We start from the raw sequence: 23,158 nt of genomic DNA, 5'->3' as shown, positions 1-23,158 counted from the left end.
TAGAACAGCAGCCACCGCCACGTCACTTGCGTCCGCCTGAACCACGAAGGGCTTATTTGGGTCAGGATGCTGTAGGATCGGCTCCAGTGCAAATAGGCGTTTCAACCGTTCAAAGGATTTTTGACAGTCCATTGTCCAAGCTAGGGGTTGGCTAGGTTTTGGCTTGGTTGGAGATGGCCCGGTTTTTAACAATTCTCTCAAAGGGAGTGCAACCTCAATGAAGGAAGGGATGAATTGTCTGTAAAAGTTTGCAAACCCCAGGAAGCTTTGGAGTTGCTTACGGGTACGTGGAGGCTGCCAGTCCAGCACTGCCCTCACCTTTCCTGGGTCCATTTAGATTCCCTGACTCGACACCCTGTATCCCAGGTAGTCCAAGGACTCCTTATGGAACTCACATTTGGACAACTTTGCATAAAGCTTGGCCACCAGGAGCTTTTTCAGCACTTGTCTGACCAATTTGACATGTTCTTCCATATTTTTGCTGACTATAAGAATGTCATCAAGATAAACAAGAACCCCCTGATATAGGTGCTCATGCAAAACTTTGTTGATCAGTTGCATGAAGACTGCGGGGGCCCCTTGGAGTTCAAAAGGCATGACCCGGAATTGGAAGCTGCCCAAGGGGCAGTTAAAAGCAGTCTTCCATTCATCTCCCTCCTTTATGCAAACTCGGTAGTAGGCTTCCCTTAGATCCAGCTTCTTCGAAAATCAACGCACAATCTCAATGTACCATTTTTTTTCCTTTAAACAGTACTGGGGCGGCCATCCTGGATTTCGCAGGCTCGATGAACCCTCTCGCTAGGTTGTTGTCAATGTACTTCCTCAACTCGGTCATTTCAGCAGGTGTCATGGAGTACATTCTGGGTTTTGGCAATTAGGCTCCTGGTTGTAATTCGATGGCGCAGTCCGTGGGTTGATGAGGGGGGAGGAGGTTACATTCTTCCTCACTGAAAGCTTCGGCTAAGTCTGCATACACCTTAGGAATCTGGTGTTCGCCTGGAGGCCCATCTGAACAGACCGCTGCTGTTTCTGGCAGCTGGCCGTTATGGGTAGGTTGCTCTTTGGTGGGAGTGGCGGGGGTAATGAGCCAACCCCTATTCTGATTTTTCGGTATCCATCTTCCCATTTGATGGTGGGGGCCCAGTTGTCCAGCCAAGCTAGGCCTAATATGATAGATTCTGACATTTTTAGGGTTACTATAAATTGTATAAGTTCATGATGTTTCCCCATCTCTAATTTAATCAGTTCAGTAATATGGGTGGCAGGGACTCCCCCAATTAACGTTCCATCCACCTGGTGAAATTTAATTGGGTGCTTTAAGGGTGTTGTCCTGATCCCCAATTGTTTTACAACTTTAAGCCTGATTAGACATCTGGTGCAGCCGGTATCTATTATTGCTAGCAGTTCTGCTTGTTTCCCTGTCTCTGGCAGCACCAGTTTTACTTTAATTGAGAAGGGGGGGGGGATGGGTGCACTCACCATCGGGTCTTCATCTCCACTAGCCACGCTGGGAGGGGCTTCTTTAGCCAGAGGGTCCTGGCTCTCTTCAGTGGGGATGGGAATTTCTACAGCTTGTCTGGCGAATCGGCTGGTGTCTGGGGTTTTCCTTGGAGCCCTCCTGCTTTGTGCAGCTGTGACAGGACGTTGTTGTGGAACTGGGGCAGGGGCCAGGCACTCAGAAGCTCAATATCCCAGTTCTCCACACCAATAGCACTTGATCGCCCCTCCCGGTTGAGGGTGTGTGTGACATTTGTAGCCTTTGGAATGGACTTTCTGGATAACGCTCTTGGAGGTGGTTGCTCTGTTGGGGTTTTGCTGTGGGGGTGGACTTCTCTGTCTAGAGCTATGGACATGGTATACCAGTCGTGGAGACGCTCAGGCACCCCCCGGATCCCACAGGCTTTTCTGACTTCTGGGTCAATAGCTTCTTTAAAGTAGTGTAGGAGTATGCGGTCAGGCCAATGCCCTAGATTCCCTGCAACTTGTCTAAAGTCCCATACAAAGTCTTTTATATGTCGATTACCTTGCTTCATGACCTTTAGCGTGGCTTTGCTTTCATTTATGTGGTCTGGGTCCTCAAATCGGGAACGGAGCAGTGTAATAAACCCATCAGAATCATTCAGTTCTGCAGCGCCCTCGTTGTGCAGCTGGGCTATCCATTCAGAAGCCTCTCCCTCATTCATCCCATCTGAGATTGCCAACACCAAGTCCCGTTCTGATTCGTATTGGTCCCCGTACTGATCTACGTGAGCCCAGACCCTGCTGAGGAAATAAGCTTGCTTGGCCGGTGTCCCATCAAAGTTTGCTCTGAAGCGGGGGTGGCGTTGGCCTCATGGGTGGAGGGGCTGCGGCTGTGGTTGGTTGGGATAGAACTTGCTGCAGGGCTGCTCCTGGTTGCTGCATTCCAGCCGGCTGATGTGGGACTTGCTGGGCTGGAGGAAGGGGGGACATTCCAGCCGGCTGCTGGATTAGTCCCCCCTGTGGTGCCAGGAACGTTGGGCCATAGGAGGGGGGGCCATGTGGATCCCTGGAAGCTTGGAACAGATGGCACGGGATACCACTGGCACTGGACCCATCCCTGGCCAGGATAAAACCCCCATCCGGGCAGTATATTCTCAGCAGGAGGTAGCGTGAAGGCACACTGGCGAGGAGCCCCGAAGGGGGGGGGGGGTTGCATTCTGTATGCCGGTTGCGCCTGGTGCCCCACTGCTGCAGGATGGCCATGCTGTGCTAATCCTCTCATTTTGCCCCTGGCCGGGTAAGGGGGGGTCTGCGCCCTACTAATCCCCCCTCCATGTCCCGGATCAGGGAAGGTGAATGTAGGTTGTGCTAGCCTCCATCTCACCTCAAGGGGTTGGGAAGAGGGGGCATAATTCCCCACTTCCATCCGCTCAAAACACTCAGGGAGCCCAGTTAAGGACTGGCTTCGCATTGGGTGCAGCTGGTCCCAGTCCCGGGAGTCTCCGGATCCAACAGCAGCCCCCATCCTCCAGTCTGGCTCACGGGGTGACTTCATTTCCCCTCCTGGAGCTGGGTTGGACTGGCAACAATTCCAGGAATCTGACGCCTTGGGCCGAGCCCCCAGCCGAAGGGCTTCCTCTGCAGCCTCCATGGCTCATCCCATTTCTTCAGAAGGAGAAAGCAAGGGGTCAGCAATTCCTTGAGCATCCGGCCTCCCGGCGGGCCCGTCTCCAATTTCTCCTTTCTCCTCCATCTTCACTGAGTCTTCACACCACTCGGGGTTTAGGTAGATGCTGGGGCTCAGCACCCCCAACATCTCCCTTACGGGGTGCTGTTAGGTTTTAAGTGAGATTTGGGTTAATGTCAGTGTTCCAGAAAAATCCCAACTCCATGTAAAGATGCGGAAGCAAACATTTTCCAAAGTTCTCTTTACTAGAATAGGCAAACTGGCACATCTGGGAAAACCCGATTCTGAAAAGCCCAGGTTTTCCTTCAGTAAGTCAAAGCTCCCAAAACCATCCCCTTTTCCCCCCAGTCGGTCACATGCTCCAATCAACGTCCGCTCCATCTCAATCCAGCCCCCTGACCACTCCTTCTCCAGATGCTGGATCGCCCTGACCTTGACCAACAGGAAGAATGCTATTATGTCTACTAACAACCCCTCTCCTTAATCCCCCCTCCTACTTTCCCCCACACAAGAAAGTGGCAGCATTGGAGCTTCCAGCCTAATATGGCTTCCAAGGCTGACATCTAATATGCACTTCTTTGGGTAGATTATTCCTATGTGCATAATTAGTATGGATCCTATAGATTTCATCCATTTCATTAATCATTTCCTCTTTCCCGATTCCTAGTGCTCCCGCCAATAGGTCCACCATCATCTCCGGGAGGTCCTCGGTCTTTTCTTCCCTCACATTCTGAAACCGTAAGTAGTGGGCTGCCTTTTCTGTTTCTAAGTGGATGACCGACATTTCAAAATCTTTATTAGCTTGTATTAATCTTTCTTCCATCTCCTCCACTCTTTTTTCTTCCCTTCCCATTCTCTCCTCCATCTCCTGCAATTTTTGCTCATTTTTCATAATTTGTTGTTGGAAGTATTCAAATTTATCAACCATTGATCTCATCTTTTCTTTCAGTTCTCCTGTGTCACTCCTTACCTCTCCTATCTCTTGTTTCAAATCCTTGTGGTTTTTCAGCATAACATCCTGCATTGTTTGTAACATCTGTTGTAGATCTTTGAATTAATTTGATCTTTCCCTTTGCATTATTTCTTCAATGGACCTTTGCCCCGCTGGACTCAGTTCCAGTGTCGTGGTTTGGGGCCCCTGCCTCTTTCCTGCCCCAATTCTCGTCAGATTAGAAATGCTTGTCAATTTTGCCGCCACTTTAAGACAACTTCCCCACTTCCTTATAGTCCTCTTATATTCCTCCAGGACACCCAAGCTGTCACTATTTCAACTATTCAATTTTCAGTGCTTAAATTTACAACTTCCGCTAGATATCATATATTTTTAGGTGTCTTTTAGTTTTGGCATCCTTATATCAATCTATCATTCCAGAATATCAATCTAAAACATTTACCAATATCAACAATTAATTAGTGACAATATATATAATTAAATCACTTATGATGTTAATGATATCAGTAATTAATGCAATAGATAGTCAAAGATGGTAAGAAGAAAAAGAGAAAAAAATAGTAATCATAAAGATAGTTTCTTCTTAAGGGTGTTCCATGTCAACACCACAATATAATACACTTAATTTTCTCTATTTCTATATGAGCACTATTTCACAAGTTTCCTCACACCCAAAATCACACACAGATTCTCTACGATTTATAAGTTGGTCAGCATCAAGCTCACAAAAGTAGTTCTTATATTCCTTTGAATTGACTTTCCTTCTGTAAATTAGTAGGTGTCTCCCTTACTCCCTGTTATATTACTCAGCAATCAGTCTCTCTTCAGAATGTCTGTAACCTCCGATTAATCAGCACTTTTGCTCTCACACTTTAAATTGTCTGTTTCCTTGATGTCAAATCGTCAATGGTATCAAGATTCCCCCTTGGCTCTTTTCCTCACTCTGCCAATGTTATCTCTTGCTTTAAAATGATCTCATTTGAGCCCAAACTTGCCATTTCCCACTATATTTTGGAGGACACTTCCTCCTTCCTAGGGCCTCCTTCTTCCTCTTCCCTCTTTAAAAATCCTCCAGGAAGGTCTTTCACCCCGGATCACTCGCAAGAGGCTGTCAAGATCACTTTACCCCTGATCCGTCTCTTCAACGAGGATTGTATTCTTTCTTCTTTCTTTCTTTCTTTTTTTTTATTGAAAAAGTTTTTCAAATACAAGTTTTCCCCCCTTTTTTCCCCCCTCCCCCCCTCCTCCCTAACCCCCCTCCCCCCTCCCCTCCCCCCATGGCTTTTTCAAAACAAAATCATTAATATCAAGTTGAATAATACTTTACCATCCTTTTGCACCACCCCCAAATGCTGACCATTTCTTTCTAACATTGTTATTATATCCCCCTTATACTATACATTTCAAAGCAATCTTCAGCTATAAAATTTTATAATAATTCCTAATTTGGCATTTATTCAACTCATAATCTACCCATTTCCTCCACCCCCATAATTCAAATCTTTTACATATATTTATATCTAAACATAACATCCCTTTTACTAAGCTAAACAATCAGTAACCTAACCTATCTCCACCCAATTTGCTACAGGTCTACCATACATGATATTTTAATATCTTCGTTCTTCTGCCCACACCACACCACTAAAAAATATTTCGATATATAAACAGAATCCTCAAATGACTTTAAATTTGTAATCTATATAATATCTTCTGTAATGTCTTTCAGCTAGATTGTTAATTCCATCGCCCATATTAGGGTAACATCAAGTTCTGTTTCCAACAGTATATTCAGTATCTTCGATTACCATCTGCCCCCATCAGTAATAAATGTTGTCGTATATAAAAAACCACCCGAGTGACTTTATATTTATATTCCATATAATATCTTCTGTAGTGTCTTTCATCTAGATTATTAATTCCAACCACCGTGTTAGGGTAACAACCAGATCTTCTGCATGCCCCACCATAATTCTTGTGCCTTATAGCTCAACATATACGTAATCCGTTTTACAAAGAGTACAAAATAGAAAATTCCAATCCACTCAGTTAGAGGCCTTCTTCCACATCCCTAAGGGACAGCACTGCAGAGATCTGTCATTCTTCTCAAAATAGTACAAGTCAATAATTTACCTCAGCTATATTTTCATTTTAATCATCTCTTAAGTAACTGGTATTAGACTGTTGTTTAGTCTAAGATTTTTTAGTTTTGTAGGACCTGCTTCTTCTTTTCTTAACTTTTTGTGGTTTAGATCTCCATCCTGGATGCCTTTCTAGAACTTGTATATCAGCTGATTGATTTCCATGCTGGTCTGTAACTTGATGAAACATTGCATTAAAATCCAAAGCCGCCTCTCTTGTATTTGTAAGTAATCCAGCTATAACCTTTAAAGGAGAATCCAAAAGCGGCTCGTCCAAAGGAGCCTCTGTGACTTGTTGTTTTTCCATTATCTCCATCTCCATCTGCTTAGCCTGGGTTTCAGTCTCTTGTTCATTTTGCATTTCTTTATTCCCCTCCTGTGTTCCCAACACTGATGGCATACATGGAGATGTTAAATCCATTTTAAGAACCTTGTAGTAAAATTCTTCCGCTTTTTCAACAGTATTTAATTGATATCTTTCTCCTTGGTATCTCAATATTATACCAACTGGAACATCCCATCTAAATCGGATGTTTTGTTTCTTTAGCTCAGTCACCAAAAATCCAAATTGCTTTCTATCTTTTAACATCTTGGACGGCAGCTCTTTATATATATCCAAATCTTTCTTCCATTCAGTTCTAAAGTAGAGTTAAAAGATTTTTGCACAATATCATTTCTTGTTCCTTTATCTGTAAAGTAAATCACCACATCTCTAGGCAACTGCCTTTGCTTTGCAATCCATGAATTTACTCTGTAGGCCTTGTCAATCTTACAGGATACCTCTTCAGGACAAACCTTTAAAATTACAGCCAGAACTTCAGCAGACATCTTTCTCAAATCATCTCTATTATTATTTTCCTGTAATCCCCTCATTCTGACCGCAAATTCCATGGACCTGTATTGCATCATTGTAACTTCTTTTTCAATCCTTTGTTTTATATTATCTGCATTGTAAATCTCGTGATCAGCTTCCTTTTTAGACTTTACTTCTGAGCTATTGTCTTGAATATTTATCAAATCATTTTCAATTCTTTGTATTTTATTGCCCAAATTATAAATCTTATGATCAGTTTCCTCCATTTTAGACTCTAGTTCTAAATTAGTATCTTTATCCATCTTTATAACTATTTCTGAAAAAGTTTTCAAAGCTGTTACAAACTGTTGTTTCAAATTGGCATATTTTTGTTGTACCAACTCTTTAATTTCCTGCCTGAATTTTTCAAGATTCTGGTTCACAATCTCATCATGTCTTGCCATCTCCTCCAAGACAAATTATTTTAGGTTAAAACCATTCTTCTGAGTCTGCAAATTCAAAACTTGTTCATGTGGTTTGTAAATGGGGGAACCCCCCCCCCCCGCTGCTTGTTCGTCTGGCTTTGTCAGTTTTAATGCCATCCTGCCACACAGACAGACTCTTTTTAAAGAAAAAGACTTCTCTCCAAACAATATCAATATCAGATCTCCAAAAAGAAAGAAACATAAAGTAGAAATTTTTCTTTTCAATTCTAGCCAGCACTATTATTTCTGCTACTTTGTAGCTTGTTAAACTATTCAGGCAGAAGGACTTTCGCTTTCAGCTTTCTTCTTCTCAAGCCTCAGCCAGTCGCCATTTTAAACTTTTTTTCCTTCGCTTTTAAGATCGCTTATAAAATTGTTAGAAATACTTGCGATTTAGGGTCCAAAGTCCGGATCTCATCCTATTTGTTTAAACAATCTGTTGATTTTCATTGAATGGCTTGGTCCCGTCGCCTGGCTCTGCAAAAAGCAGAGTTCTCCCGAAGCCCGGAGCAGCGGCGAGCAGAATAGGGAGCCTCATCCTGCTTCGTCCCCAAGAGTAAAACAAAAACTCTGGGGACTTCGCAGAGGGCTCTACCTGCCCTCGCCGGCTCTATCTCACATTTCCTTAAGGAAATGGAGTTTTTCGAGCCGCCTTTCAGCTGTAAAGGCGGCTCTTTACGGGCGACGGGGCTGGCGGTCTCGAAAGACCGTCTGACGGCGACGGAAGCCAAACCGGAAGCCTTTCTTTCTTTTTAATCACTTGTATGCTGTAATCAGGGGTAGGATTCATCCAGTTCGCACTGGTTCAGGCATACTGGTTAAGATTCTGCGCAGTTCGGCGAACCAGCAAATCACGCCACTGGCTGGCCCCTCCCCACCCACTCACTCCTTATTGTGCCTTGCCCACCTTGGCCGATGCCTAGAGTCACGTCTGCGTCATAGCTGCTGCTGCTCTCTGGTTCCCTCGCTTGCCTCGACCATGTGGCCCATCTGATCTCTGCCTGGTGAGCCTCCTTTACCGATCTCCGTTCCTCGCCCAGCTGCCTCCCATGTGGCCACTCTTCACTTGGCCTGAGAAGGCAAGGCTGACTGCGGGGGAGGGCCCCACCATGCTCATCCAAACGGCTGCGGGGATGACATAACGAGGCTTGGCCATCTTTCAGGCCTGGCTATGGGAGGGAGGCCCAAGAGAAAGTGTATTGGCCTATCCGCCTACGCCATGTCCCGCTCTGGCCGGCCCTGTGACTATAAGTGCGGCGACCTGATCTTCGGAAAGATGAAGGGCTACCCGCACTGGCCTGGCCAGCTAAGCGCCACCGCCCAGGCCAAAGAGAAAGCACCGCAGTCTGCGCGGTGGCGCGGCCGGGCCTGTCCCTCTCCCCACGCATTTAAGAATGGGAGCACGGCTCTGGTAAGTTTTGCTACAAGAAGCCTGCAGCCGCTGCATCTTTTGGCACAAAAAGTGCCTCCAGGCACACTGAAAAAAAGAGGCTGCAGCTGCAGGCATCTCACGATGGGAAAATAGGGTTTTAGAATAGAAAATAGAAATTTAAAAAATTTTCCTGCCCGGTTCTGTGCGCGTGGCTTTGTGGGGGTGGTGGTCATGTGACTGAGTGGGCGTGGCTGTGAGTGACATCAAGTTGGTCACACTCACTCAGTCACAGGAACCTCCCCACCAAGCCACACCCACAGAACCGGTAGGGAAAATTTTTAGATTTAACCACTGATCCAGAGGGAGCAAAAGAGATAAGGTCCCAATGAGGGTTTCAGCTTTGGAAGCCATATTAGGCCGGAAGCTTCCATGCTGCCATCTTCTCATGTGTGGGAAAGTAGGAGGGGGGATTTAGTAGAGGGGTTTTCTTTAGACATAATAGCATTCTTCCTGTCGGTCAAGGTCAGGCCGATCCTGCCTCTGGAGAAGGAGTGGTTGGAGTGCTTTCTCGAGATGGGACAGATGGTGATTGGAGCATGTGATCGACTGAGGAGTGAGGGGATGGTTTTGGGGGTTTTAATTTACTGAAGGAAAACCCGGACCTCTCAGATTCGGGTTTTCCCAGATGTGCCAGTTTACCTATTCTAGTAAATAGAACTTTGAAAAATGCTTCCTTCAGAGTTTTTACTTGGAGTTGGGTTTTTTTCTGGAATGCTGACATTTTTTTTTTTTATTTTTATTTTATATCAAATTTATATACTGCCCTTCTCCCTGAGGACTCAGGGCAGTGTACAGCCAAATAAAAACATAGACTACAAACATTAAAATACTATTAAAAAGATATATATAAATTTGGCCCCATAATTAAAAAACAATGACAAACCAATTCAAAACATTTAAAAATGTTAAGCCAGCCCGGCTTGCTGAAAAAAGAAAGTTTTAAGGGCACGGCGGAAGGCACTGAGGTCTTGGATTCTCCTTATCTCTGGGGGCAGTTGGTTCCAGAGGGTAGGTGCCCCCACAGAGAAGGCCCTCCCCATGGGGGTCACCAGCCTACATTGTTTGGCTGATGGCACCCTGAGGAGGCCCTCTCTGTGGGAGCGCACAGGTCGATGGGAGGCCATCAGTAGCAGCAGGCGGTCTCGAAGATAACTAGGTCCTATGCCATGGAGCGCTTTAAAGGTGATAACCAACACCTTGAAGCGCACCCAGAAGACCACTGGGAGCCAGTGCAGCTCACGCAGTAGAGGTGTTGTATGGGAGCGCCATGCAGCTCCTGTAACTACCCGCACAGCCACATTCTGGACCAGTTGGAGCCTCCGGGTGCCCCTCAAGGGGAGCCCCATGTAGAGAGCGTTGCAGTAGTCCAGGTGAGAGGTGATGAGGGCATGAGTGACTGTGCACAGGGAATCCTGATCAAGAAAGGGCCGCAAGTGATGTCCCGGTGCCTGGAGGCCGTACGGGTCTGGATGGGGAGGAACAGGCTCCGACTCAATCCCTCCAAGACTGAGTGGCTGTGGCTGCCGGCGTCCCGATATAGTCAGCTGGTGCCATCGCTGACTATTGGGGGCGAGACATTGGCCCCCACGGAGAGGGCGCGTAACTTGGGTGTCCTCCTGGACGCACGGCTGTCTTTAGAAGAGCATATGACAGCCGTGGCCAGGGGGGCTTTCTATCAGGTTCGCCTGATACGCCAGTTGTGCCCCTTTCTGGATCGGGACTCCCTATGCACGGTCACTCATGCCCTCGTCACTTCCCGCCTCGACTACTGCAACGCTCTCTACATGGGGCTCCCCTTGAGGAGCACTCGGAGGCTCCAACTGGTGCAGAATGCGGCTGCGCAGGTACTTATGGGGGCGACATGGCGTTCCCACGTGACACCTCTCCTGCGCGAGCTGCATTGGCTTCCAGTGGTTTTCCGAGTGCGCTTCAAGGTGTTGGTTCTCATCTTCAAAGCGCTCCATGGCTTAGGACCCGGTTACTTATGAGACCACCTTCTGCCTCTGATAACCTCCCACTGGCCAACACGCTCCCACAGAGAGGCCCTCCTCAGGGTGCCGTCTGTCAGGCAATGTCGGCTGGCGACCCCCCGGGGAAGAGCCTTCTCTGTGGGGGCACCCGCCCTCTGGAATGAGCTACCCCCAGGGATACAACTAATCCCGGACCTCCGGACCTTCCGCCGGGCCCTGAAGACTTTTTTATTTCAGCAAGCCGGGCTGGGTTAAAATTTTTTTTTAATTGGGGAATTTTATGGGTAAGGGGTTTTAAATTGGAGAAGCCAAAGATAATTTAATTTCATTTTAATGTATTTTAATATTTGTATTGTGTGTTTTTAATTCTGGCTGTTCACCGCCCCGAGTCCTTCGGGAGAGGGGGCGGTATAAAAATTTAATAAATAAATAAATAAATAAATAAATAAATAAATAAACTGGCGTATCAGGCAAACCTGACAAAAAGTCCCCCTGGCCACAGCCGTCAGATGTTCCTCCAAGGACAGCTGCATATCCAGAAGGACTCCCAGATTGCGAGCCCTCTCCGAGGAGGCCAAAGACTCGCCCCCAATAGTCAGAGATGGAGTCATCTGACTATATCGGGATGCCGGGAACCACAGCCACTCAGTCTTGGAAGGGTTGAGTTTGAGCCGGTTTCTCCCCATCCAGATCCGCACAGCCTCCAGGCACCGGGACATTACTTCAAGGGCATCATTGGGGTGGCCAGGGGTGGAGATGTACAGCTGGGTGTCATCAGCGTACTGGTGGTACTTCACCCCAAAGCCACGGATGATCTCACCCAGCGGCGTCACATAAATTTTGAACAGAAGGGGTGAGAGAACCGACCCCTGAGGCACTCCACATATGAGAGGCCTCGAGGTCGACCTCTGCCCCCCTGCCAACACAAACTGCGACCAGTTGGAGAGAAAGGAGGAGAACCACCGTAACACGGTGCCCCCCATCTCCAACTCTTCCAACCAGTGCAGCATGATACCATGGTCGATGGTATCAAAAGCCGCTGAGCGGTCTAACAGGGCCAGAACAGAGGAGCAACCTCTGTCCCGAGCCCTCCAGAGATCATCTACCAACGTGACCAATGCCGTTTCCGTGCTGTGCCTGAGCCTGAAACCCGACTGGAACGGATCTAGATAAGATGTTTCCTCCAGGTACTGCGGAAACTGTCGTGCGACCACACTCACAACAACCTTCGCCACAAAGCGAAGGTTGGAGACTGGACGATAGTTGGCTAATACTGCCGGGTCCAGGGAAGGCTTCTTGAGGAGAGGCCTCACCACCGCCTCTTTCAAGGCCGTGGGGAAGTAACCCTCGCTCAACGAAGCGTTGATAATTCCCTGGAGCCAGCCTCGTGTAACCTCCCGGGAAGCCAGTACTAACCAGGAGGGACACGGGTCCAGTAAACATGTGGCCGCACTAAGTCTCCCCAGAATCCTGTCCACGTCATCAGGGGTCACAGAGTCAAACTCTTCCCAGATAAGATTCTCAAGACTATTCCTCGTCACCCTGCCTGAATCTACCCAGTCAGAGTCCAACTCCCCCCGGATCTGAGCGATTTTGTCATACAGATATTGTCCGAAATCCTCAGCCCTGCCTTCCAGGGGGTCCTCCCGCGCTCCCGGATGAAGCAGGGAGTGGGTCACCCTAAACAGGGCAGCCGGATGATTCTCTGATGACGCAATAAGAGTGGAAAAGTAATTAAACTTTGCCGCTTTTATCGCCACTAGGTAGGTCTTAATATGCGACCTTACCAGTGTTCAGTCAGATTCAGCGAGACTGGCCCTCCAACCACTCTCCAGGCGTCTTTTTTGGCACTTCATCTCCCTCAGCTCCTCAGTAAACCAAGGAGCCGCAAGGGATCGGCACCGGGTCAGAGGCCGCAAAGGCACGACTCGATCCAAGGCCCCACCAGCCTCCCGATCCCAGGCGGCCACCAGGTCCTCGGCTGAGTCATGTGCCAGATCCTCAGGAAATGGCCCAAGCTCCATCTGGAACCTATCAGGATCCATCAGGCGCCTGGGGCGGACCCATCTTATTGGCTCCGCCTTCCTGCGGCGGGGTGTAGCGGTTCGAAGGTCCAGGCGAAGGAGAGAGTGATCTGACCATGACAAGGGTTCCATGTCTATATCCCCTATAATAAGAACACTCGACCACTGGCCAGAGACAAAAATCAGGTCCAGAGTGTGTCCCCCCCATGAGTGGGGCCATGAATTAACTGGGTCAGGTCCATGGCCGTCATGGAAGCCATGAACTCCCGAGCCATCCCAGACATTTCACCAACGGACGGCAAGTTGAAATCACCCATGACCATAAGCCTGGGTGTATCAACTGCCACCGTGGCTATCATGTCAAGTAGCTCAGGCAGGGCTGCTGCCATGCAGCAGGGAGCCAGGTACATAAGCAGCAAGCCCATCTGAACCCCGTGACCCCATCTCACAAAGAGGGTTTCACATCCGGCAATCTGTGGCACAGTGGTCTCCCTCGGACCAAGACCTTCTTTAATAATAACCGCCACCCCCCCCGCCCCTCCCCTGGGCCCTCGGCTGATAGAATGCTCTGAAGCCTGGTGGGCACATCTCGACCAGAGGGACCCCTCCCTCCGGTCCCAACCAGGTCTCCGTAATACCTGCCAGGTCCGCTCCCCCCTCCTGAATAAGATCGTGGATGAGGGGGGCCTTATTTACCATGGACCTGGCGTCGCACAGCATCAGCCGCAGGCCCAGGTCCTGAGTATCTGAGCCACCTAGTATCCGAGAGGAGCCTTGGGGACCGGGGCGCGCAATTGCTCTCAAACAGCGAGTGTGCACCCCCAACACATGATATGGTCCCCTGCTCCCGCCATATCTGCCCCTCCCAACCACCGTGCTGATGGTACATCCCTCATTAGGATAGCCCTCCGCCCCCTCCCCCATTCCCTCGTCCTGCACCCTCCAAACCGTTACCCCATGTCGGGCTCGGCTCCGACCTTGGTGGATTACCCCCCCCATCCCCTTTGGTCGTCCTCCCAGTTCCCCTTAAAAAATTATTAAAAGCCCTAATTAAAAAACCCCTTAATCCCTGCTTTAAAACATGCCACCTCTCGGGGCTCCAAAGCCCGTCCTTAAGGTAGGCCTTCGATAACGTGGAAGGCCATCGCCACGAGAGGGGGGCATCTCGCAGCGCAAGCAGATCCGCTGAGGTATAGGCCATACAGGTATGATGAGGTGGAAGAGGGGAACTCTGGGTGTCAGCGATAGTCATAGAAGCGAGAGATGGCAATATGGCTGAACATGAGGAGGCTGGGGCCCCTTCACTCTCTCACAGTGGTGGGGCATCCAGGTCAAATGCAGGTAGATGGCCACAGCTGCTCTCTCACAGCGGCTGGATGTCATAGTCCAACAGAAGTCACTCTTTTCCTGCAGACGGAACAGCAGTCATTGACCTGGACTTTCAGCTTCTCCTTTCAGCCTACAATCTCCCTTCCCCCAAGCCAAGGCCACAGGCGATAATCAGGAGGCAGGAATAAAATAGCCAACAGCAGGAGGAGATAGAGATCAAACATAAAAATCTAGGTGGGTGATAGTAACATCCCAGAGTCAACAAGATGGAAAAATGGGCCGACCTAATAGAGAGTCCAGGCAGCAATGTGGGGGAGGCCATTTTTCATAAGGAGGGGGGCGAATCCAAGGGGGAGACCGGATGGTAATTCATCAATCCCCCTCTATCACTCCCAACCTCCTTTTGATTTTCCGGACCAAGTCACCCCCTATAGTCCTACCCGTCTTCTCCTGGGCAAATTCTGCCACACTTTTCTGGTCAGGTCCGTTTAGGGGATTTTCAGCTCAGCTGGGCCATACACCCCAATCCTCGAATCTGGGCTAGATAACCGTTTGATGCGGCCTACATGCCTCCAGGCCTCCAGGTGCCGGATTCGTCGCCATCCGTATCCCATATCCCCCCCGGCAGCCCATCCCTTTTCCGGCCGCCGTAACATCAAAGGGAGGCTTGGGTCACTGTAGACAATTCCCTCGGCTCCCTCGGCTCTCCGTCCAGCTCCGTCTGACTCCCCCGACCCCCTTGGCTCCTTCACCTCCTTCGGGCGGTCCGCAGGGTGAGTCGCCCGATCTCCGGGGCTACGCTGCTGTGGAGTCATCCTGGAGGCTCGCCGCCGCTGCCCTCCTCACAGCGCTCTGCTTATGTCTCCTCGCTGTAGCTCTGCCATCCTCGAGTCAATCCCAACAAGGGACGGCTCATTCAAACCGCCAGGCCATCGACATGCCGAACGTGGGGCCCAAAAACACTAGGTCGGCCTCCAACATTCCCAAAGTTCTCCATTTCCTCATCGACCTCAACAGCACGCCCCTCGGAGGTCTGTCATCTCACGACATTAACCCGAATCCCCCTTAAAGCATAATGGCACCCCAAAAGAGGGCTGTCAGGGGTGCTGAGCTCCCAGCCCAATGAAGTCGCCCCATGAGCCAGAGTGGAGGAGGGGGACAGCTTTGAGATCCAGAGATTACCAGGACTGGAACCTGTTGCCCCCATCGTGAAGCCAATCATTAACCGGGCTCCCTGAGCATTTTGAACGGATGGAAGTGGGAAGTTCTGCCCCCCCACAACCTCCTCAAGTGAGATGGAGCTTATTGCAACCTACGCTCACCTTCCCCGATCCAGGACCTGGCAGAGGATTTAGCAGGGCGCAGGCACATATCTACCTGGCCAGGGATGAAATGAGGAGCGGCTCAGCGCAGCATGGCCATCCCGCAGCTGGGAGACATCAGATGCAACCAGCGTGGGGAATGCAAAACCCCCCTGCTGGCCCCCCTCGCCAGCCTGCCTTTGTGCTACTTCCTGCTGATTGTATCCCCCAGGCTGGGGATTCTATCCCGGCCAGGGGTGGGTCCAGTGCCAGTGGTATCCAGTGCCGTCTGTTCCAAGCTTCCAGGGATCCTCATGGCCCCGATATGGCACAGCGATCCCGGCACCACAGGGGGGACTAATCCAGCAGCCGGCTGGAGTACCCCCCCTCTCTCCAGCCCAGCAAGCAGCTCAGCAGCCGGGCCCCCTCCCCCAGCAGCCGGCTGGAGTACAGCAACCAGGAGCAGCTCCGCAACAAGTTCCAGCTCACCCAGCCACTGCCGGGGCCCCTCCACCCACAAGGCCAACGCCACCCCGCTTCAGAGCATCCTTTGATGGTACGCCTGCCAAACTGGCTTATTTCCTCAGCAGGGTCTGGGATCATGTGGCTCAGTATGGAGACCAATACGAGCCAGACCGGGACTTGGTGTCGGTGATTTCCGATGGGATGAATGAGGGGCAGACTTCTGAATGGATAGCCCAGCTGCACAATGAGGGCACTGCGGAACTGAATGATGCCGACGGGTTTATTGTGCTGCTCCATGCCCGATTTGAAGACCCAGACCGAATAAATGAAAGTGAAGCCATGCTAAAGGTGATGAAGCAAGGTAATTGACCCATAAAAGACTTTGTATGGGACTTTAGATGAGTTGCAGGGAACCTGGGGCATTGGCCAGACCGCATACTCCTACACTATTTTAAAGAAGCTATTGACCAGGAAGTCAGAAAAGCCTGTGGGATCCGGGGGGTGCCTGAGCACCTGCATGACTGGTATACCATGTCCATAGCTCTAGACAGAGAAATCCACCCCCACAGAAAAACCCCAGCAGAACAACCACCTCCTCGGAGGTGAGCCTCGGAGAGTGTTATCTAGACGGCCCATTTCAAAGGCTACTGAAATCACCTCCCCTCAACTGGCAGGGGCGATTAAATGCTATCAGTGCGGACAACCGGGACATCAAGATTCTGAGTGCCTGGCCCCTGCCCCAGTTCCACAACAACGTCCTGCCACAGCTGCACGAGGTAGGAGGGCTCCAAGAAAAGCCCCAGACACCAGCTGATTCGCCAGACAAGCCATAGAGGTTCCCCTCCCTGCTGAAGAAAGCGAGGATCCTCCGGCTAAAGAAGACCGTCCCAGCGAGGCTAGCGAAGATGAAGACCCGATGGTGAGTGCACCCATCCCCCCTTATCAATTAAAGTGAAACTGGTGGTGCCAGAGACAGGGAGGCAAGCAGAACTGCCAGCAATAATAGATACAAGCTGCACCAGATGTCTAATTGGACTTCCAGTGGTTAAACAATTGGGGATCAAAACAAGAGCCTTAAAGCACCCAATTAAATTTCACCAGATGGATGGAACGTTAATTGGGGAGGTCCCCTCCAGCCATATTACAGAACTGGTTAAATTAGAAATTGGAAGGCATCATGAACTTATACGATTTATAGTAACCCCAAAAATGTCAGAATCTGTCATACTGGGCTTGGCTTGGCTGGACAACTGGGCCCCCACCATCAAATGGGAAGATGGATACCGAAAAATCAGAATAGGGGTTGGCCCATTATCCCCTGGCCCTCCTCCCAAGGAGCAGCCTACCCATAATGGCCAGCTGCCAGAAACAGCAGTGGCTAGTTCAGACAGGGATCCAGGCGAACCCCAGATTCCTAACGTATATACAGACTTAGCCGAAGCATTCAGTTAGGAGGAATGTAACCTCCTCCCTCCTCATCGGCCCACGGATTGCGCCACTGAATTAGAACCAGGAGCCAAATTGCCAAAACCCAGGATGTACTCCATGACACCTGCTGAAATGACCAAGTTGAGGAAGTACATTGACACCAACCTAGCCAGAGGATTCATCTAGCCTGCGAAATCCAGGGTGGCTGCCCCAGTATTGTTTAAAGAAAAAAAAGATGGTACGCTGAGATTGTGTGTCAATTTTAGGGGTGTGAACTGCATTTGCATACAAAATACCTACCCCCTACCACTAATGAAAGACTTGGTGAACCACTTGCCAAAAGGCAAGATTTTCACCAAGCTGGATCTAAGGGAAGCCTACTACTGAGTTCGCATAAAGGAGGGAGACGAATGGAAGACTGCTTTTAACTGCCCCCTGGGCAGCTTCCAATTCCGGGTCATGCCTTTTGGACTCCAAGGGGCCCCCACAGTCTTCATGCAACTGATCAACAAAGTTTTGCATGAGCACCTGTATAAGGGGGTCCTTGTTTACCTTGATGACATTCTTATATTCAGCAAAAGTATGGAAGAACATGTCAAATTGGTCAGACAAGTGCTGAAAAAGCTCCTAGTGGCCAAGCTTTATGTGAAGTTGTCCAAATGCGAATTCCATAAGGAGTCCTTGGACTACCTGGGATACAGGGTGTCGAATCAAGGAATCGAAATGGACCCAGGGAAGGTGAAGGCAGTGTTGGACTGGCAACCCACATGAACCCGTAAGCAGCTTCAAAGCTTTCTGGGGTTTGCAAACTTTTACAGACAATTCATGCCTGCCTTCACTGAGGTTGCTCTCCGTTTGAAAGAATTGCTAAAAACCGGTCCGTCTCCCACCAAGCCAAAACCTAGCCAACCCCTAGCTTGGACAATGGGCTGTCAAAAATCCTTTGAACAGTTAAAATGCCTATTTGCTGTGGAGCCGATCCTCCAGCACCCTGACCCAAATAAGCCATTTGTGGTTCAGGCGGACGCGAGTGATATAGTGGTGGCTGCTGTTCGACTTCAAAGGAATGCCCAAAACAATCTAATACCATGTGCTTATGTATCGAGGAAGTTAATGGACACTGAGTGCAGATGGGCGGTATGGGAGAAAGAGGCTTTTGTGGTGCGATGGGCTCTCCTATCCTGGAGACACTTCCTAGAGGGGGTTAATGAGCCTTTTGAAGTGTGGACTGACCACAAAAATCTCGAGGCACTGAAGACCCTGAGGAAGCTTTCACCCAAGCAGGTTCACTGGGCTCAGTATTTCAAGCACTTTAACTTTAACCTGAAATACATTCCGGGGGGTGTTGTGACCCAGGCCCATGTAAGTAGTAGGAAAATCAGTCAGTGAAAAAACAAACAAACTTTATTCAAACAGCTGAGAATTACTTCATTCCCAGCGTCGTTCAACTAAATTAAAGCAAATTCCTCCCAACACAAAGTCCTCATTCCTATCACAAACCTTAGTCCAATTATTCAAACTGCCAAAGGCCTTTCTTGGCAAACATTCAGAAGTCACAGATACAGAAATAAATACAAGACGTAGATGAAGAAGAAGACGAAGCTACCAACGTTTTCTGGCAAAGCTCAAACACTGTTGCTAGTCTGTTTTAAGCCTTATGGGAGGGGCCAATCATCTCTTGGCCCTACTCCCGAGTTGTCCTCTTTGCTTGAGCTGCTCTTGCCTTCTAGCAGCTCTTCTCATGCGTGCATTAGGAACAGGCTCCTCCTGTTCCTCTGCCTCACTCCTATCAGTCTCTGGAGGCTCTGGAGTCCGCACCTCACTCCCCGATGGCCCTGGCCCCATCTCTGGCTCTGATGCAGAGCCCTCATCCGGGCCTTTCCAAGCCTCCAGGACTGGCCCATGTTCTTCCTCAGCCTCATCGCTGTCCAACTCCGCTGCCAGCTCCGCAGCCTGCTGGCAGACCACAACAGGGGGCAAGAACCTTTTAGCTGATGCTCTCTCCTGTAAGCCCCAGTTTGACAGCCGACAGGAAGAGATAGTTCATGCCATGATCTCAGAAACTCAGCCAGCCGCCCAAGCCCGCACCAAAGTGCAAACGCACCATGGTTCCAACCTCCCCGAAGACAAGTTGACAGCAGAGCTAAAAGCGGCGCTCTTGACTGATTCCTGGTTCAAGGAAAACCAGACCGACCTAACCCTAAGAGAAGGGTTGGCATGGAAGGGGAGTAAGATTTATGTGCTCCACAGCATGCGACTCCTGGTGCTAAAGAGGAGTCATGATTCTCGACTAGGGGGCCACTTTGGATTTTTAAAAACCCTCCATTTGACTAGGAGACAATTCTGGTGGCCAAAGATGAAAGCTGATGTGGAAGACTATGTGAGAAGCTGCGCCACCTGCGCCACCATGAAGTCCAGACCAGGAAAGCCCCCCCCCCGGGCTTCTCCAGACTGTGGCCGAACCCACCAAGCCCTGGGAGGAGATTGCAATGGACTTCATAGTTGAGCTCCCTGAGGGAACAAGGTGATTTGGACTGTCATTGATTTATTCTCCAAGCAAGCACACTTCACTGCCTGCAACAGACTACCCTCGGCCAAGAAGCAGGCAAAGCTGTTTGTGAAACACATCTACAGGCTACATGGGGTTCCAAGGAGAATAATATCGGATTGTGGGGTCCAGTTTACCGCTAAGTTCTGGAGAGAGTTCCTACGGTCCATTGGGTCGTCCCAGGGGCTTAGCTCAGCTTTCCACCCATCGACTAACAGATTGGCTGAAAAATTGAACTCAATGGTGGAGCAATACATTAGGTGTTATGTAAATTATCAACAGGAAAACTGGGCGGACTTGCTACCGTTCGCAGAAGTGGCTTATAATAATGCAGTACACAGCAGTACTGGGTTGACTCCTTTTCAGATAACTACGGGCATGGATTTTGTGCTGATGCCTGAGTTGCCTAGAGAGTTGCCCACTTCCATGTCTCTAACAGAATGGATGATCTTGTTGAAAAAGGGTTGGGAGAATAATAAGAAAGCTTTAGTTGGGAGGGAAAGGACAAGCATCACAGATACTTTCAGCAACACATTATCAGAGAATCATTGTACAAATCGTGGCAAGAGATTAGGAAACATTATACTAAGATCCCATGATGGCTATCGACAATGGAAGCACTAATATATCCCAACGCCATGGATATAGAGAAAATGAGGACTTACAAAGAATTATTAAACAGTGAAGGAGAATTACAAACAAGACAAGAATTACAAAATCAGGGTATAGACATTGATTGGTGGCCATACATGCAAATAGAATCAAGATATAAAATTGATCGGGCACAATTCGGATTCCAAAATGAACCAAATGAATTGGATAAAATATTACAAAGTACAGATGAGAAAATGATTACCAAAATTTATAAGTACCTATTAAAATATAAATTAGAAGAGGAGGTTGTTAAAGAGAATATGATAATATGGGCCAAAAATATAGGATATACTATTGAATTGGATAAGTGGGAGAATCTGTGGAAGATAAATTACAAGATGACATTGTCTATACCCTACAAGGAAAACCTTTACAAAATGTTCTACCGATGGCACCTCCCCCCGGCGCGCCTAGCCAAGATGTTCCCAAATACATCTCCGATTTGTTGGAAATGTAAATCACAGAAAGGGACATATTACCATCTCTGGTGGCTATGCCGAAGGGCAAAACAATACTGGCAACAAATTAAAACAATGATTGAAGAAATCACGAAACAAAAACTGGAAATGAGGCCGGAAACCTTTTTATTGGGAATAATCACAACACAATATACCAAAGAAATAAAATATTTGATCATCCATATCCTCACAGCAGCACGTATACTCTTTGCCCAACATTGGAAATCTGAACAGTTACCCACAGAAGACAAAATAATAGCTAAAATCACAGAATGCGCAGAATTGGATAAGCTCACAAAAGAAATACAAGAGAAAGATGATACTGATTACTATTTAATATGGCAAAGATGGTACAGCTGGCTGGAGGCAAAAATAGGAATATAAAGATGATTTTCAAGTATTCAATAGAAATGCATAGAAGTAAATAAGGAGTCAATTATATATGTACATATACAACTAAGTAAATAGGCGACTGTAAATATTGATACAGATAGAAATATCGAAAATAACCCACCGTTGTAATATCTTCTAAGAGTCAGTCATTGGACTGAATTGATGTGTGTTTGTTTTGTATGTTGCTTCAATGTATTTATGTTGGTTTTGTTGTTTTCTTTTTATTATTAATAAAAACTTTAAAAAAAAGAAAAAAAGAAAAGAAAGCTTTAGCTGAATCGGCGGAGAAATATAAGGCCCAGGCCGACAAATGCCAGTCTCTCCAACCACCTTTCCGAATAGGCGATAAGGTGTATTTGTCAACCAAGTACCTAAGATTGAGGTTACCCAGCAAGAAGTTTGGACCCAAATTCATAGGTCCCTTCCCTATAGTGAAAGTGATTAACCCAGTGACTGTCCAACTTAGCCTCCCTCACGTATTAGGGAAAGTGCACCCAGTTTTCCACAGTATCTTATTGAAACCAGCAAAATAATCTAACTTAAGGCCCTTACCAGCTGCTCCCCCCCCTTTGGTAGTACAAGGGGAGACTCATTATGAAGTTAAGAAGATCCTTGACTCTAGACTCTACAGGGGTCGCTTACAATATTTGGTACACTGGAAAGGGTACTCATTATCTGAAGCTACTTGGGTGAAAAGTTGGGATGTGAATGCTGATACGCTAGTGAAGCAATTTCATGATAAATTTCCTGAGAAACCAAAAGGTCCCCCGGGGGGGAGGGGGTTAAGGGGTACTTTACAAGGTGTTAATTCCTTCTTTTGTGTTTTTTTTTCTTTTCAGCATGTGGTTTTTTCTGCTGGGCGGGACGCCTGTCAGCTTTGGAAGCCATATTAGGCCGGAAGCTTCCATGCTGCCACCTTCTCATGTGTGGGAAAGTAGGAGGGGGGATTTAGTAGAGGGGTTGTTGGTAGACATAATAGCATTTTTCCTGTTGGTCAAGGTCAGGTTGATCCGGCATCTGGAGAAGGAGTGGTTGGAGTGCTGAGTCGAGATGGAACGGATGTTGATTGGAGCATGTGATTGACTGAGGAGTGAGGGGATGGTTTTGGGGGTTTTGATTTACTGAGGGAAAACCCGGACCTTTCAGATTCGGGTTTTCCCAGATGTGCCAGGTTATCTATTCTAGCAAAGAGAACTTTGGAAAATGCTTGCTTCCGCATGTTTACTCGGAGTTGGGGTTTTCTGGAACGCTGACAGAGGGTCTTAGCAATTTAGCTCAGGAATAACAGAATAACAGAGTTGAAAGGGACTTTGGAGGTCTTCTAGTCCAACCTCCTGCTCAGGCAGGAAAACTGCGGATGCCAAATCTGACTGGAGGGCCTGGGAAAGGTGTCAGAATAATACTTAGAAGGGACCTTGGGGGGGACGGACCCTATACCATTTCAGAGAAATGGCTCTCCAATCTCTTCTTGAAAACCTCCAGTGTTGGAGCACCCAGAACGTCTGGAGACAAGCAGCTCCACTGGTTAATTGTTCTCACTGTCAGGAAATTTCTCCTTGGTTTTAGGTTGCTTCTCTTTTTGGTCAGTTTCCATCCATTGCTTCTTGTTTTGCCTTCTGCTGCTTTGGAAAATACAT

Source organism: Pituophis catenifer, unplaced genomic scaffold (genome assembly GCF_029215685.1).
Source record: "Pituophis catenifer annectens isolate HBS135680 unplaced genomic scaffold, rPitCat1.0.hap2 SCAF_5, whole genome shotgun sequence".
Classification (NCBI taxonomy): Eukaryota; Metazoa; Chordata; class Lepidosauria; order Squamata; family Colubridae; genus Pituophis; species Pituophis catenifer.
This window is presented reverse-complemented; position numbering follows the sequence as displayed.